Genomic DNA, 12,336 nt, shown 5'->3' with positions numbered 1-12,336 from the left:
TCAGTTCAAAATACTTAAAGTGAAAGAATGGAATTCAAGTTTGTGAAGTTCTGTACTAGAGGAACCAACCTCAAGAACACAAGGAGCTGATCCCTGAATCTTCACAGGCTAAAACAGAAGACTTCAATTTTGGGCACTTTTAGGAGTCGAACCTAGGACAACACGAGTCGACCCTATACATCAACAAAGACTGGCACGCTTCCATGAGTCGACCCCTGAATCAGCAAATCGACCCCAGAACAATCTCAGACGAAAGATAGAAACCAGTAAAAATCTGTACTTTTTCGAGTCAACCCTTAAAGACCACTAGCCGACTCTTGTGAAACAAGAGTCGACCTAGAATGACTACAAACAGAAAACAAAAAGCAGCCAAAATTAGCTTCTTAGCGAGTCGATCTTGGAGGACAATGAGCCAACCTCAGTCATGGATGAGTCGACCCAACAGACTAAAAGAGTTGACGCCGCAGTGACCACATGTGAGAGACAGAGCGCAGCAAAACAAGCACTTTCTAGAGTCGACGTCGGAAGATCACGAGTCGAGCCTTGAAAAAGTCGAGTCGACCCTTCTGCAAAATCAGAATGACCGTTTTGTCTCACAATGGCTATTTTAGCCTATCTAATGGCTAGAAATGTTTGCCAACTACTTCTTAAAGTTATAAATGCATGGGAATACCTAAGGACAACAACAAGAACAACAAAAAAAAGATAGATATATAAGAAGAAGAAACAAGAAAGAGGAAAACAAGAGAAAATCAGTGCATTAAGTGAGAGCTTTAAAGGTCACATCTTCCACTTCCAAAAGCATTCAGTGCTGAATTCAAGGCCAACCATTTGCTTTCCAAAGAGCTCCTTCAAGTCTCAATCACATTATTGAGCTTTAGTTTCTTTTTATTGAAAAGTCTTATTTTCTATTGTAACAAGTTTCAAGGGTTGAACATAGGAAAAAGATCTATCCAAATCTTGAATTGGATTGTATCAATCCTAGAAACATCTTGGATAAGAGGTTGCTTTGGTTGATTTTTTGTGAATATCAACTCGATTGGCTGTAAGTGTGCCTATAATAATCTTGCTATAATCTTGGAAAGATTGTAGTAGAATTTCTAAGAAGAGTCTCTTGAGGAGTAGACGTAGGTGCCGAGTTTGGCAACGAATCACTACAAAATATGTAGATTTGAGTGTTAATTGTGTTATTTAATTTATATCTGCATTCACCTTTGTTATTTACAACACTTTAAACACAAGTTTTTAAGAGCACATACTTGTACATTTTTGAAAATCCAATTCACGACCCTTCTATATTTCAATTGTTGCAAACTACATCCTATAATCGGGTTGAATTATAACCTTCTCACCCCTCTTGTACATATTCTCTGTACATAAACTCTTACCCTTCTCTCAATAAAGATAGGGTGGCCACCTTCTTCATAAAAAAAAAAGAACATTAAGAGATGAGTCAATTATTATTATTTTTTTTTAATTTTGACGAGAAATAAAAGGAATTCACATCTTATTTTTTGAGACGATGTTGATTTTGTGCATCTGCATGGACTCTAACTTAGCGTCTACTTAGTGTTTCAATAGGCCCAATCGCTAACACATAAGAAGGATAAATAACCTGTGCGGACCCTTACTTTGTTGGGAACCCTGGTGGTCGCATGCATATATTTTTTAATAATTTTACAGCGGAAGCATGAATTAAACTATTTAATTTCTATGCATGCTAAAGATCATATATCTACAACAAAAATAGATCCAGGACTTTAAACATTTATCCTAAACAAGTAGGCATGATTCTATGTCTAACATGTAGTCATACAGAATTTCAGCAACCTAGTTGATTTCTAATCTTAATTTTTAATGAGATCAGATCTCATACCTTTTTGCTTTGAGAACTTTGATGATGCCTTGATCACCTTGTATAGCCGCACATGCGTCCGACCTCTACGGATAGTCCACGCGAAGCTCTAGGAAGATCCACAACTGCAGGAGTGCTAGCTCGTGCAGAGGTGCTGCAGTGGTTGAACTTTTCTCCCTCGAAGCACTCAACTTTTGATTTTTCTTCAAGAGAATGAATGATGGAGATGAAGGAAAAGAAGGAGGATAGAAGGTGGCTGGCTCTCAGATTTTTTTCAGAATTTAGAACCCTTTCTAAATACCATCTTTTTCAAACCCTAGGCGTGGGGGTCTTTTTATAGCCAAAAGACCCCCCACACCTCACACCTCTTTTGGCCAACGAATTTGGCTGATAAAATTTTCAAAAAATTTTGGTGAATTGAAAGCTAAGAGATGAACAAATTCTCTTGTAATCTTGTACCAAGAATTCCTAAAAATTAGGGGGTTATTGCACCGCAAACTTCAGCTGCACGCCACCCTCCTTGATTCGGCATGCTGTCCCTACAAATTAGGGATTTGATTCCTATCTTTTTAGGAAGATTTGAGGTGCCATATTTTTTCAAAAAATAGCCCCACGCCTCCTCTTTCTTCATGCCAAAAATTGGCCAAAAATAAAGAGGATAGGCACTACATCTTTTAGGGATAAGGATGAGGTGTCTTTCTTCTCCAAGAAAGAAAACTAGGATCCTAAATTTTAGGAATTCTTCTCCATAATAAATTCTGATTATTTGGACTCTTAATCCTCATCAAATAAGAACTCTTAATTGACTTGAGTCAAGCCCAATCCAATTGGGTCAAGTCCGATCAATTAGGTTATGCCCAATCGGTTCGGATCGAACCCGATCGAATTAGGTCAAATTCTAATTTAGCCCAAATTGAATCTAATTCAATTTGGCTTAATTAAAGTCCAATAATTCAATCAAATTGAATTTATTAGTAATCCAATTACTAATTAACCCTCCAATAATTCAATAATTATTTTAATGCAACTTTTGCTTAGGATAATTTGTCAATCGAATTGACTAAATTATTCCTGAGTGATTCTTAATCATCAATCAGCCATTTGATCAACTTAGAAACTTTTATGCGTGTGACCCCATAGGTTCGAACCTAAGCCGGTAGCATAAAAACAACTTCTTGTACTAATCGAAATGACCATCTAGCAATGATACCCGACGTCCGGATAGGCCGAATATATGCGATGCAAATATTCTGAAATTCTGGACTATGGTTATTGTATAATTCATCCTTTTGACTCCTAATGCCAGGACGACTTTAGAGTTCTGTCAACTCTGTAATAAGTACATTCTCTATGTGATCAACTTTAGAAATCCTGTGACTCCTCACAAGAATTATCCTGGCCAAGGTTTTGCTAAATTGAACACAAAGCATCATCTTCTGTTTCTAGGAGGGGTCAATTCCATCTTGACTCACGCACTAATTTCGCAAGTACTTGATTGAACCCAGTAACCTTTCGTCCCAAAAATAGAAATTCTGCTAGTCTGGTACTAAAGTATAGTGAGTTGATTGTTAGTTACTGTGGTGATCTCAGGTCTGAGGGATACTTATACCCATATCCACTCAGAACATCTCTCGACAATAGAGTGTTCCAAAATTGGTCACGTTCAGTGAAATGTACTCCTACACTTCACCTGTGCGACATATCAGTGTCTCCACACTTCTTGGTTAAGAGGACAACCAACGAATATGTCTCACAACGACCTAATCTCGACAATGCTATTATCCTATTAACAGCAAATTATTTGATCGCGAACAGGTTTAAGGACTTGAAGATAAATCCTTCTTTATCATAAAACAAGTCCTAAGAACTTCATCATATAAGAGTTCATTTGAAAATGTACAATGAAATGATGAACAATGCCAAATAACACTTTACTAATTTGTCAATTCATTTACAAAATTCAATCATTAGCACACTGACGATTGACTCTTAGGATACGATTTCCATCATACTTCTCTTGACCAATCCAGCCCACTAAACTCAGTTTTGCAATTGGCTCGCCCACAGACCTAATGGAAGTTAGTACACTAACATTTAATGAAGTTTCTATCCGGCAAAAATCTTTTTTATTGCTCAATAATAGACATGGCATGGTAACTCGCTCTAAACATGAGATTCATAAACCAAATCTCCCAAATATACTGCTAGTATCCACTTTGTTGATTCCACATCTAGTGCATCCATCTAGTATCCTCTTCCTGCTTCCTTCTTGGTACTTTTTAATGGAGAGGATGCCCACTTCTTACACTCGAGCTTTTAAAGATCCAAGACAGTAGCAAACCATGGATGATGAGTTTCAATCTCTTCAACAAAATGGTACTTGATCGCTAATACCCCCTCACCCTTCTTAGAATCTCATAGGGTGTAAGTGGGTGTGAAGTTATTAAGCAGCATGCTGATAGGTCAGTGGAATGTTATAGAGCCCATCTTGCTGTCAAAGACTTGAAACGGGAAAAAAAGTTGATTTAGATGAAATAATCTCCTGCCATCAAGCCTGTCACGACCCCCGCCCCCATTCCCGGCGGGCCGCCGCGACGGTCCTAGGGTGCGGGTAGGCATAAGGCCACCAGCCACCGCGTAGAACCCTACTACCTATCAATCATCAATAAATCTTGAAAAATTTGGCATGATGCATGCACAAAATGATCACTTTTCCTATAGTGACCTGTCAGGATTATCTCAATACATACAACACACTACCTGTCAGAGCAGCAATCACATAATCTGTCACATAATAAACCTGGACAATATATAGCAATACATCATCTCAGGCATATAACTCATCTGCACACATATATATATACCTGCTTCCTAATCCATCCATGGTCAAACCCATATCCACAACAGGATCTATGACTGTAATTATGCACTATATACAATCGAAGGTTTATAATACACCAAAAGGTATAAACCTCTATCTACATTATACTATACTATGGAGCGGCACAGCTAGCAGGCAACCACTAATCCTGCTCCTCTCTATACAATACCTGCCCTGCAATCAAAAACACCAAACTGGGGAGTGAGTATATAAATACTCAGTGAGTGGAGTAGAGAGTACTATGCACATGAGACAGAATATAATCATGGCTCGAGATGAAATCTCAAGATCAATAACAACATGAACATGAACTCAACATAGAGAATATGGAGTAAATCATCAATATCACCACAATCAATATCAACTCATCTGAAGCATATATGGAATAATCAAGTCAACATATATGCTACTCATGAATATGTTCAACAGGTCATAGTACTGAATCATATAAATCAGATGTCAATAGGCTGAATCATCAACAAGACAGCTATCGGGAGGTGGGTTTTACGCCCCAGGCGAACCAGCAACAACTCCCTACTGCCATATGCATACATCGAATATGACACCACACCAATATGTAAATCATCACAAGACAGCTGTCGGAAGGTGGGTTTTACGCCCCAGGCGAACCAGCAACAACTCCCTACTGTCACATGCATATGCAGGATAAGACACCACACTGATCATATAAATGCTGGCCAGTATCCAGAACAGAAATCCATCTCACATCTACATACTAAACGGCACCTCGCGGGAATTCTACATCCGCGGAAAGCCATACTGCACCTCGCGGGGTCTTACTATGCCCGGCGGCAAGCAGAATATAAGTCGTAGGACCGGCCGATCCTACGCCTAGGGCCGTGTCCCCCCTAGGAAGGGACTGGGCTCCGCCCACCCAGAAGGCTACTATGTGCACAAAGGCCGATGTTCAACCCCATCGACTATAGGTGTCCTGCAGATACTGCCAAGCCATGCATAAATGCCATAATGCACCCTCCCAATACTCTACTAAAAAGGAGTATATCAAGACTACCACTCACTCGATCATGACCCAATCATAAACTAACATCAGGGTTAGGAGTGAGGGTCAAGGAAGTGCAATACAACTCAATATACCACTAAAAAGGCTCTACAAATCTTTGAAATAGAGGAAATGAAATCAATTTACAAAAGAAATCATTTCACAATTCGGAATCAATTTGATTACTCATCAACCCCTCGTAATTTCTCTCAATGTTCCCTCAAATGCATGTACAGAATAATCAAGCATGGAGAATCAAGATTATAGAGGAGTCTACTACAATATCAATCAATATGCTCAAGTGGAATCAATTCACACTTGGCGACATTCATGAAAATGAATTAAGGATGCTCATGGTGCAAAGTACATGACTCCCACTCACCTGTCAATCTGGCACAGCCCTGATACGCCTCCAAAAATCTACAGCTGGCAGTGGGGAACTTCTTCCTCTTGTTCCCTAGCTTCTTGCCTAACTGTGACATGCATTTACAATACATTTAGTCTTGTATCAAGGGCTATAATCTACGTGCCAATTATAATATAGGGAACTTTAATTGATTCAACTCCCCCGTTTCCTAAATCTTTTCTTTTCTTTCTCTTTTTCTTTTTCTATTAATTAACTCATCATTTATGTGTATTAGGGACTCCCTTGCACGAGTACAAGGTCTCCCTTAGCCTAATCTAGGCTTAATACCCTATTATGGCATGAAATCCCTTATTTTCCACCCGGATGAACAGTAACCCGAACTGACAGTGGGTTACTTCATCCCGGTTTGATCCACTTTCCAGACTCCAAATTTGATGAAATTTTTACCTAACATTCTACACTCATAGAGGATTCCAAAGAGATAACATGCATCATCATCGGAGGCCGTTTGACCCCCTAAATAATTTGCCGAAGTTGGAACTTCGACACAGTTTTTCCGTAGTGCCGGAAAAATTTGTTAAAATCCGATTCTTCCTCTTTTAACCACCTCTACAACCCTTATCCGACCCCTCTAGACTATATCCACCCTTTGTATAGCCTAATGTCATCAAAAGACTAGATAGGGACGGATATTTACCTTTTTCTTTTTGGAAATCGAGGTCCTTGCGTAGAGGGGAAGGAGATCTACGTTTTTCCCTTCAGCTAGAAGTGCAACCGGGATCCCTTTCCTCCTCGAATCCCCTTCCTCTTCTTCTTTCTTCTTCTTCTTCTTCTCTTTTTCTTTCTTTCTTTCCTCTCTGTTTCACGCCTGAGAACCCCCTCCCTCTTTCTCTCGGTTTCACCAGCTCAAACCCTCCAATTAAATCACATCAAAATACTATTCACCCTTTGTTTAATATTATTAAATTCCCATTTTGCCCCTAACACTTCAACATATCTACCGTTATGCCATTAACTTTTGATTCCTTCCAATTTTATCCTTACCACTTCAATGCATCTACAACTATGCCATTATCTTTTGATTCCTTCCAATTTTACCCCTTATATCAATTTTAAAGGACTATTCTATCCCTTTTTATATATAAAAAAAAAATTTGGGGTTATTACATCCTCCCCCCCTTATATAAAATTCGTCCTCGAATTTAAAAGAGTAAATTACCTGTCATAGCTGCATTCGATGTCTGTGCCTCCTGTGGATTTACCGTGAACACCCTTCCTTGCCCTCTGCCTACTGGAGCTGACAGTTGAGATGGTCCAGCACTCTGCTGTGATGTTTGTGCTTGACCTCTACCTCTGCCTACAGGCTCCCTACTACTAGGCCTGTCCATCTGCACAGAAGGATAGGATGCCAAAGGCACAAACTGCTGGGTGGCACCCTGCGGGCATTCTCTGACAAAATGACCCGGCTGTCCACATCTGTAGCACACTCCCTGACCCATTCTGCATCTGCCAGGGTGCTGCTTCCCACATATGCCACACATTGGCCATGATTGGAACTTAGATTCAGTTCTGGCCATAGTGACTGGAGGACGAGGTACTGATGGTAGAAAAGTATCTTGTGATTGACCTCTTTCCCTCCATTTCCTCTTACGTGGGGCAGGTGGAGCTGAGCGTACAGACTGCTCCATCGGGCCCTCCGAGAGATCTACTCCCTCAGATCTATCTCTACTGCTTTGCCCTTTCCCCATACTCATTTTCCTCTGTTCTCTTTCAGCTCTTTCCTCTTTGTTTCTAGTCTCCCACTGTTTTGCTTTATCAATCAGCCTAGACAAGGTGGGTACCTCTACTGCCAGTACTGCATTATAAAGCGGGGAAATCAGACCCCGCCTGAATCTTTCTATCCTGGCAGCTTCAGTGGGGATGATGTAAGAAGCATACTTCCCCAATCTAGTGAACTCACGAGCGTACTCAGATACGCTCATTCCGGGCATCTGCTTCAGCCTCTCAAACTGAAGAGCCCGATTCTGCCTCTCAGCCGGAGACAAGAACTCATCCATCACTGCTTGCCTGAACTCTTCCCAGGTTGGAGGATTCCTACTGTACAATCTGTCCTCCACGTGCCTCTGGTACCAGCCCCAGGCATCTTCTTTCATTGTGAGCCCTACAAGTTCTATAGCTCTTGCATCAGAACAGGGCAGTCTCCGTATCATCTTTTCAGTCTCCTCCAAGAATCTCTGAGGATCTTCACCTTCTTCCCCCTTAAACTCTGGGGTTCTGAGCCTCAGAAATTCTTGTACAGTAATCCCCTCATCATCTAGAGCCCGCCTGGCCAAACTTCTTGGCACAGGTACAGGAGGTGGGATGGATACTACTGACGGGGCAGGAGATTTCCCCCGAGCAATCTGCTCCCTCAGAGCCTGATTCTCCGCCAGTAACTGTTCCATCAATGCATCTCTACTTCCTACATCTCCTTGATCATCAACCCTCCGTCTATCAGCAGGAGGAGGTTTTTCTCTTTGGGGCTCGACATGTGCAGAACCTGCATCCAATGCTATATCTGGCTCCATCCTCCTTCCAGGACGAGCAGATCCTCTCCTTGGAGGTATTCTTTATATGTCTCTAAAAAAGTCAAAAAGAGAGGATGGTCGTTACACACTGAGTCATGATATATTTTACTGAGTTGTAAATGACTCATAAAATAACATACAGAAAAATCCTATGCTCCATAGTATAATCCTATACTTAATCCTGACTCATCCTATTGCTCTGACAGGACTCTTGTTTAACCTTTGCTCTGATACCAAGCTTTGTCACGACCCCCGCCCCCATTCCCGGCGGGCCGCCGCGACGGTCCTAGGGTGCGGGTAGGCATAAGGCCACCAGCCACCGCGTAGAACCCTACTACCTATCAATCATCAATAAATCTTGAAAAATTTGGCATGATGCATGCACAAAATGATCACTTTTCCTATAGTGACCTGTCAGGATTATCTCAATACATACAACACACTACCTGTCAGAGCAGCAATCACATAATCTGTCACATAATAAACCTGGACAATATATAGCAATACATCATCTCAGGCATATAACTCATCTGCACGCATATATATACCTGCTTCCTAATCCATCCATGGTCAAACCCATATCCACAACAGGATCTATGACTGTAATTATGCACTATATACAATCGAAGGTTTATAATACACCAAAAGGTATAAACCTCTATCTACATTATACTATACTATGGAGCGGCACAGCTAGCAGGCAACCACTAATCCTGCTCCTCTCTATACAATACCTGCCCTGCAATCAAAAACACCAAACTGGGGAGTGAGTATATAAATACTCAGTGAGTGGAGTAGAGAGTACTATGCACATGAGACAGAATATAATCATGGCTCGAGATGAAATCTCAAGATCAATAACAACATGAACATGAACTCAACATAGAGAATATGGAGTAAATCATCAATATCACCACAATCAATATCAACTCATCTGAAGCATATATGGAATAATCAAGTCAACATATATGCTACTCATGAATATGTTCAACAGGTCATAGTACTGAATCATATAAATCAGGTGTCAATAGGCTGAATCATCAACAAGACAGCTATCGGGAGGTGGGTTTTACGCCCCAGGCGAACCAGCAACAACTCCCTACTGCCATATGCATACATCGAATATGACACCACACCAATATGTAAATCATCACAAGACAGCTGTCGGAAGGTGGGTTTTACGCCCCAGGCGAACCAGCAACAACTCCCTACTGTCACATGCATATGCAGGATAAGACACCACACTGATCATATAAATGCTGGCCAGTATCCAGAACAGAAATCCATCTCACATCTACATACTAAACGGCACCTCGCGGAAATTCTACATCCGCGGAAAGCCATACTGCACCTCGCGGGGTCTTACTATGCCCGGCGGCAAGCAGAATATAAGTCGTAGGACCGGCCGATCCTACGCCTAGGGCCGTGTCCCCCCCTAGGAAGGGACTGGGCTCCGCCCACCCAGAAGGCTACTATGTGCACAAAGGCCGATGTTCAACCCCATCGACTATAGGTGTCCTGCAGATACTGCCAAGCCATGCATAAATGCCATAATGCACCCTCCCAATACTCTACTAAAAAGGAGTATATCAAGACTACCACTCACTCGATCATGACCCAATCATAAACTAACATCAGGGTTAGGAGTGAGGGTCAAGGAAGTGCAATACAACTCAATATACCACTAAAAAGGCTCTACAAATCTTTGAAATAGAGGAAATGAAATCAATTTACAAAAGAAATCATTTCACAATTCGGAATCAATTTGATTACTCATCAACCCCTCGTAATTTCTCTCAATGTTCCCTCAAATGCATGTACAGAATAATCAAGCATGGAGAATCAAGATTATAGAGGAGTCTACTACAATATCAATCAATATGCTCAAGTGGAATCAATTCACACTTGGCGACATTCATGAAAATGAATTAAGGATGCTCATGGTGCAAAGTACATGACTCCCACTCACCTGTCAATCTGGCACAGCCCTGATACGCCTCCAAAAATCTACAGCTGGCAGTGGAGAACTTCTTCCTCTTGTTCCCTAGCTTCTTGCCTAACTGTGACATGCATTTACAATACATTTAGTCTTGTATCAAGGGCTATAATCTACGTGCCAATTATAATATAGGGAACTTTAATTGATTCAACTCCCCCGTTTCCTAAATCTTTTCTTTTCTTTCTCTTTTTCTTTTTCTATTAATTAACTCATCATTTATGTGTATTAGGGACTCCCTTGCACGAGTACAAGGTCTCCCTTAGCCTAATCTAGGCTTAATACCCTATTATGGCATGAAATCCCTTATTTTCCACCCGGATGAACAGTAACCCGAACTGACAGTGGGTTACTTCATCCCGGTTTGATCCACTTTCCAGACTCCAAATTTGATGAAATTTTTACCTAACATTCTACACTCATAGAGGATTCCAAAGAGATAACATGCATCATCATCGGAGGCCGTTTGACCCCCTAAATAATTTGCCGAAGTTGGAACTTCGACACAGTTTTTCCGTAGTGCCGGAAAAATTTGTTAAAATCCGATTCTTCCTCTTTTAACCACCTCTACAACCCTTATCCGACCCCTCTAGACTATATCCACCCTTTGTATAGCCTAATGTCATCAAAAGACTAGATAGGGACGGATATTTACCTTTTTCTTTTTGAAAATCGAGGTCCTTGCGTAGAGGGGAAGGAGATCTACGTTTTTCCCTTCAGCTAGAAGTGCAACCGGGATCCCTTTCCTCCTCGAATCCCCTTCCTCTTCTTCTTTCTTCTTCTTCTTCTTCTCTTTTTCTTTCTTTCTTTCCTCTCTGTTTCACGCCTGAGAACCCCCTCCCTCTTTCTCTCGGTTTCACCAGCTCAAACCCTCCAATTAAATCACATCAAAACACTATTCACCCTTTGTTTAATATTATTAAATTCCCATTTTGCCCCTAACACTTCAACATATCTACCGTTATGCCATTAACTTTTGATTCCTTCCAATTTTACCCTTACCACTTCAATGCATCTACAACTATGCCATTATCTTTTGATTCCTTCCAATTTTACCCCTTATATCAATTTTAAAGGACTATTCTATCCCTTTTTATATATAAAAAAAAAATTTGGGGTTATTACAAAGCCTCCAACTATTTGCATTCGTTTAAGAGTGGCTAGTTTCCATGGCTATTTGATGGAAAATGTTTATGCGACACAACCTATAATTTTTTATTGATACTTTTCACTCATACCATGTTAAGCAAAGTTACATAACACTATCTATGAGTTTAAACAAGAACCAGGTGTTTTTATTCCATCACGTCTTATCATCCATTGTTTGCACTGATTTCCCTAGTATATTGATTCATCTTTTATATGTGAATATATTTTGCTGAGTATTATTTAGATCCTTTGCACTTATAAAGTTTACTTTGGATATTCTTCACAAAACTGACACGAGTCTAAAGCAATCTCCAATTTAGTAGCTTCTGGCAGAAAATTCTCTCTGTACGATGGCACCCTTTTGCAGGATTCTACGCTGCATCCGAGTTTGGTTGATCTCATCATCACCTGACCTAATATTTCTTATGCTGTTAATTCATGCTATTAATTTATGAACAAGTCAACATTGACTCTTCTCCAAGTAGTCAAACATGTTCTTC

This window comes from Phoenix dactylifera, chromosome 5, assembly GCF_009389715.1.
Source record: "Phoenix dactylifera cultivar Barhee BC4 chromosome 5, palm_55x_up_171113_PBpolish2nd_filt_p, whole genome shotgun sequence".
In the NCBI taxonomy this organism is placed as follows: Eukaryota; Viridiplantae; Streptophyta; class Magnoliopsida; order Arecales; family Arecaceae; genus Phoenix; species Phoenix dactylifera.
The sequence above is the reverse complement of the archived record's forward strand: the minus strand, read 5'-3'. Positions refer to the sequence as shown.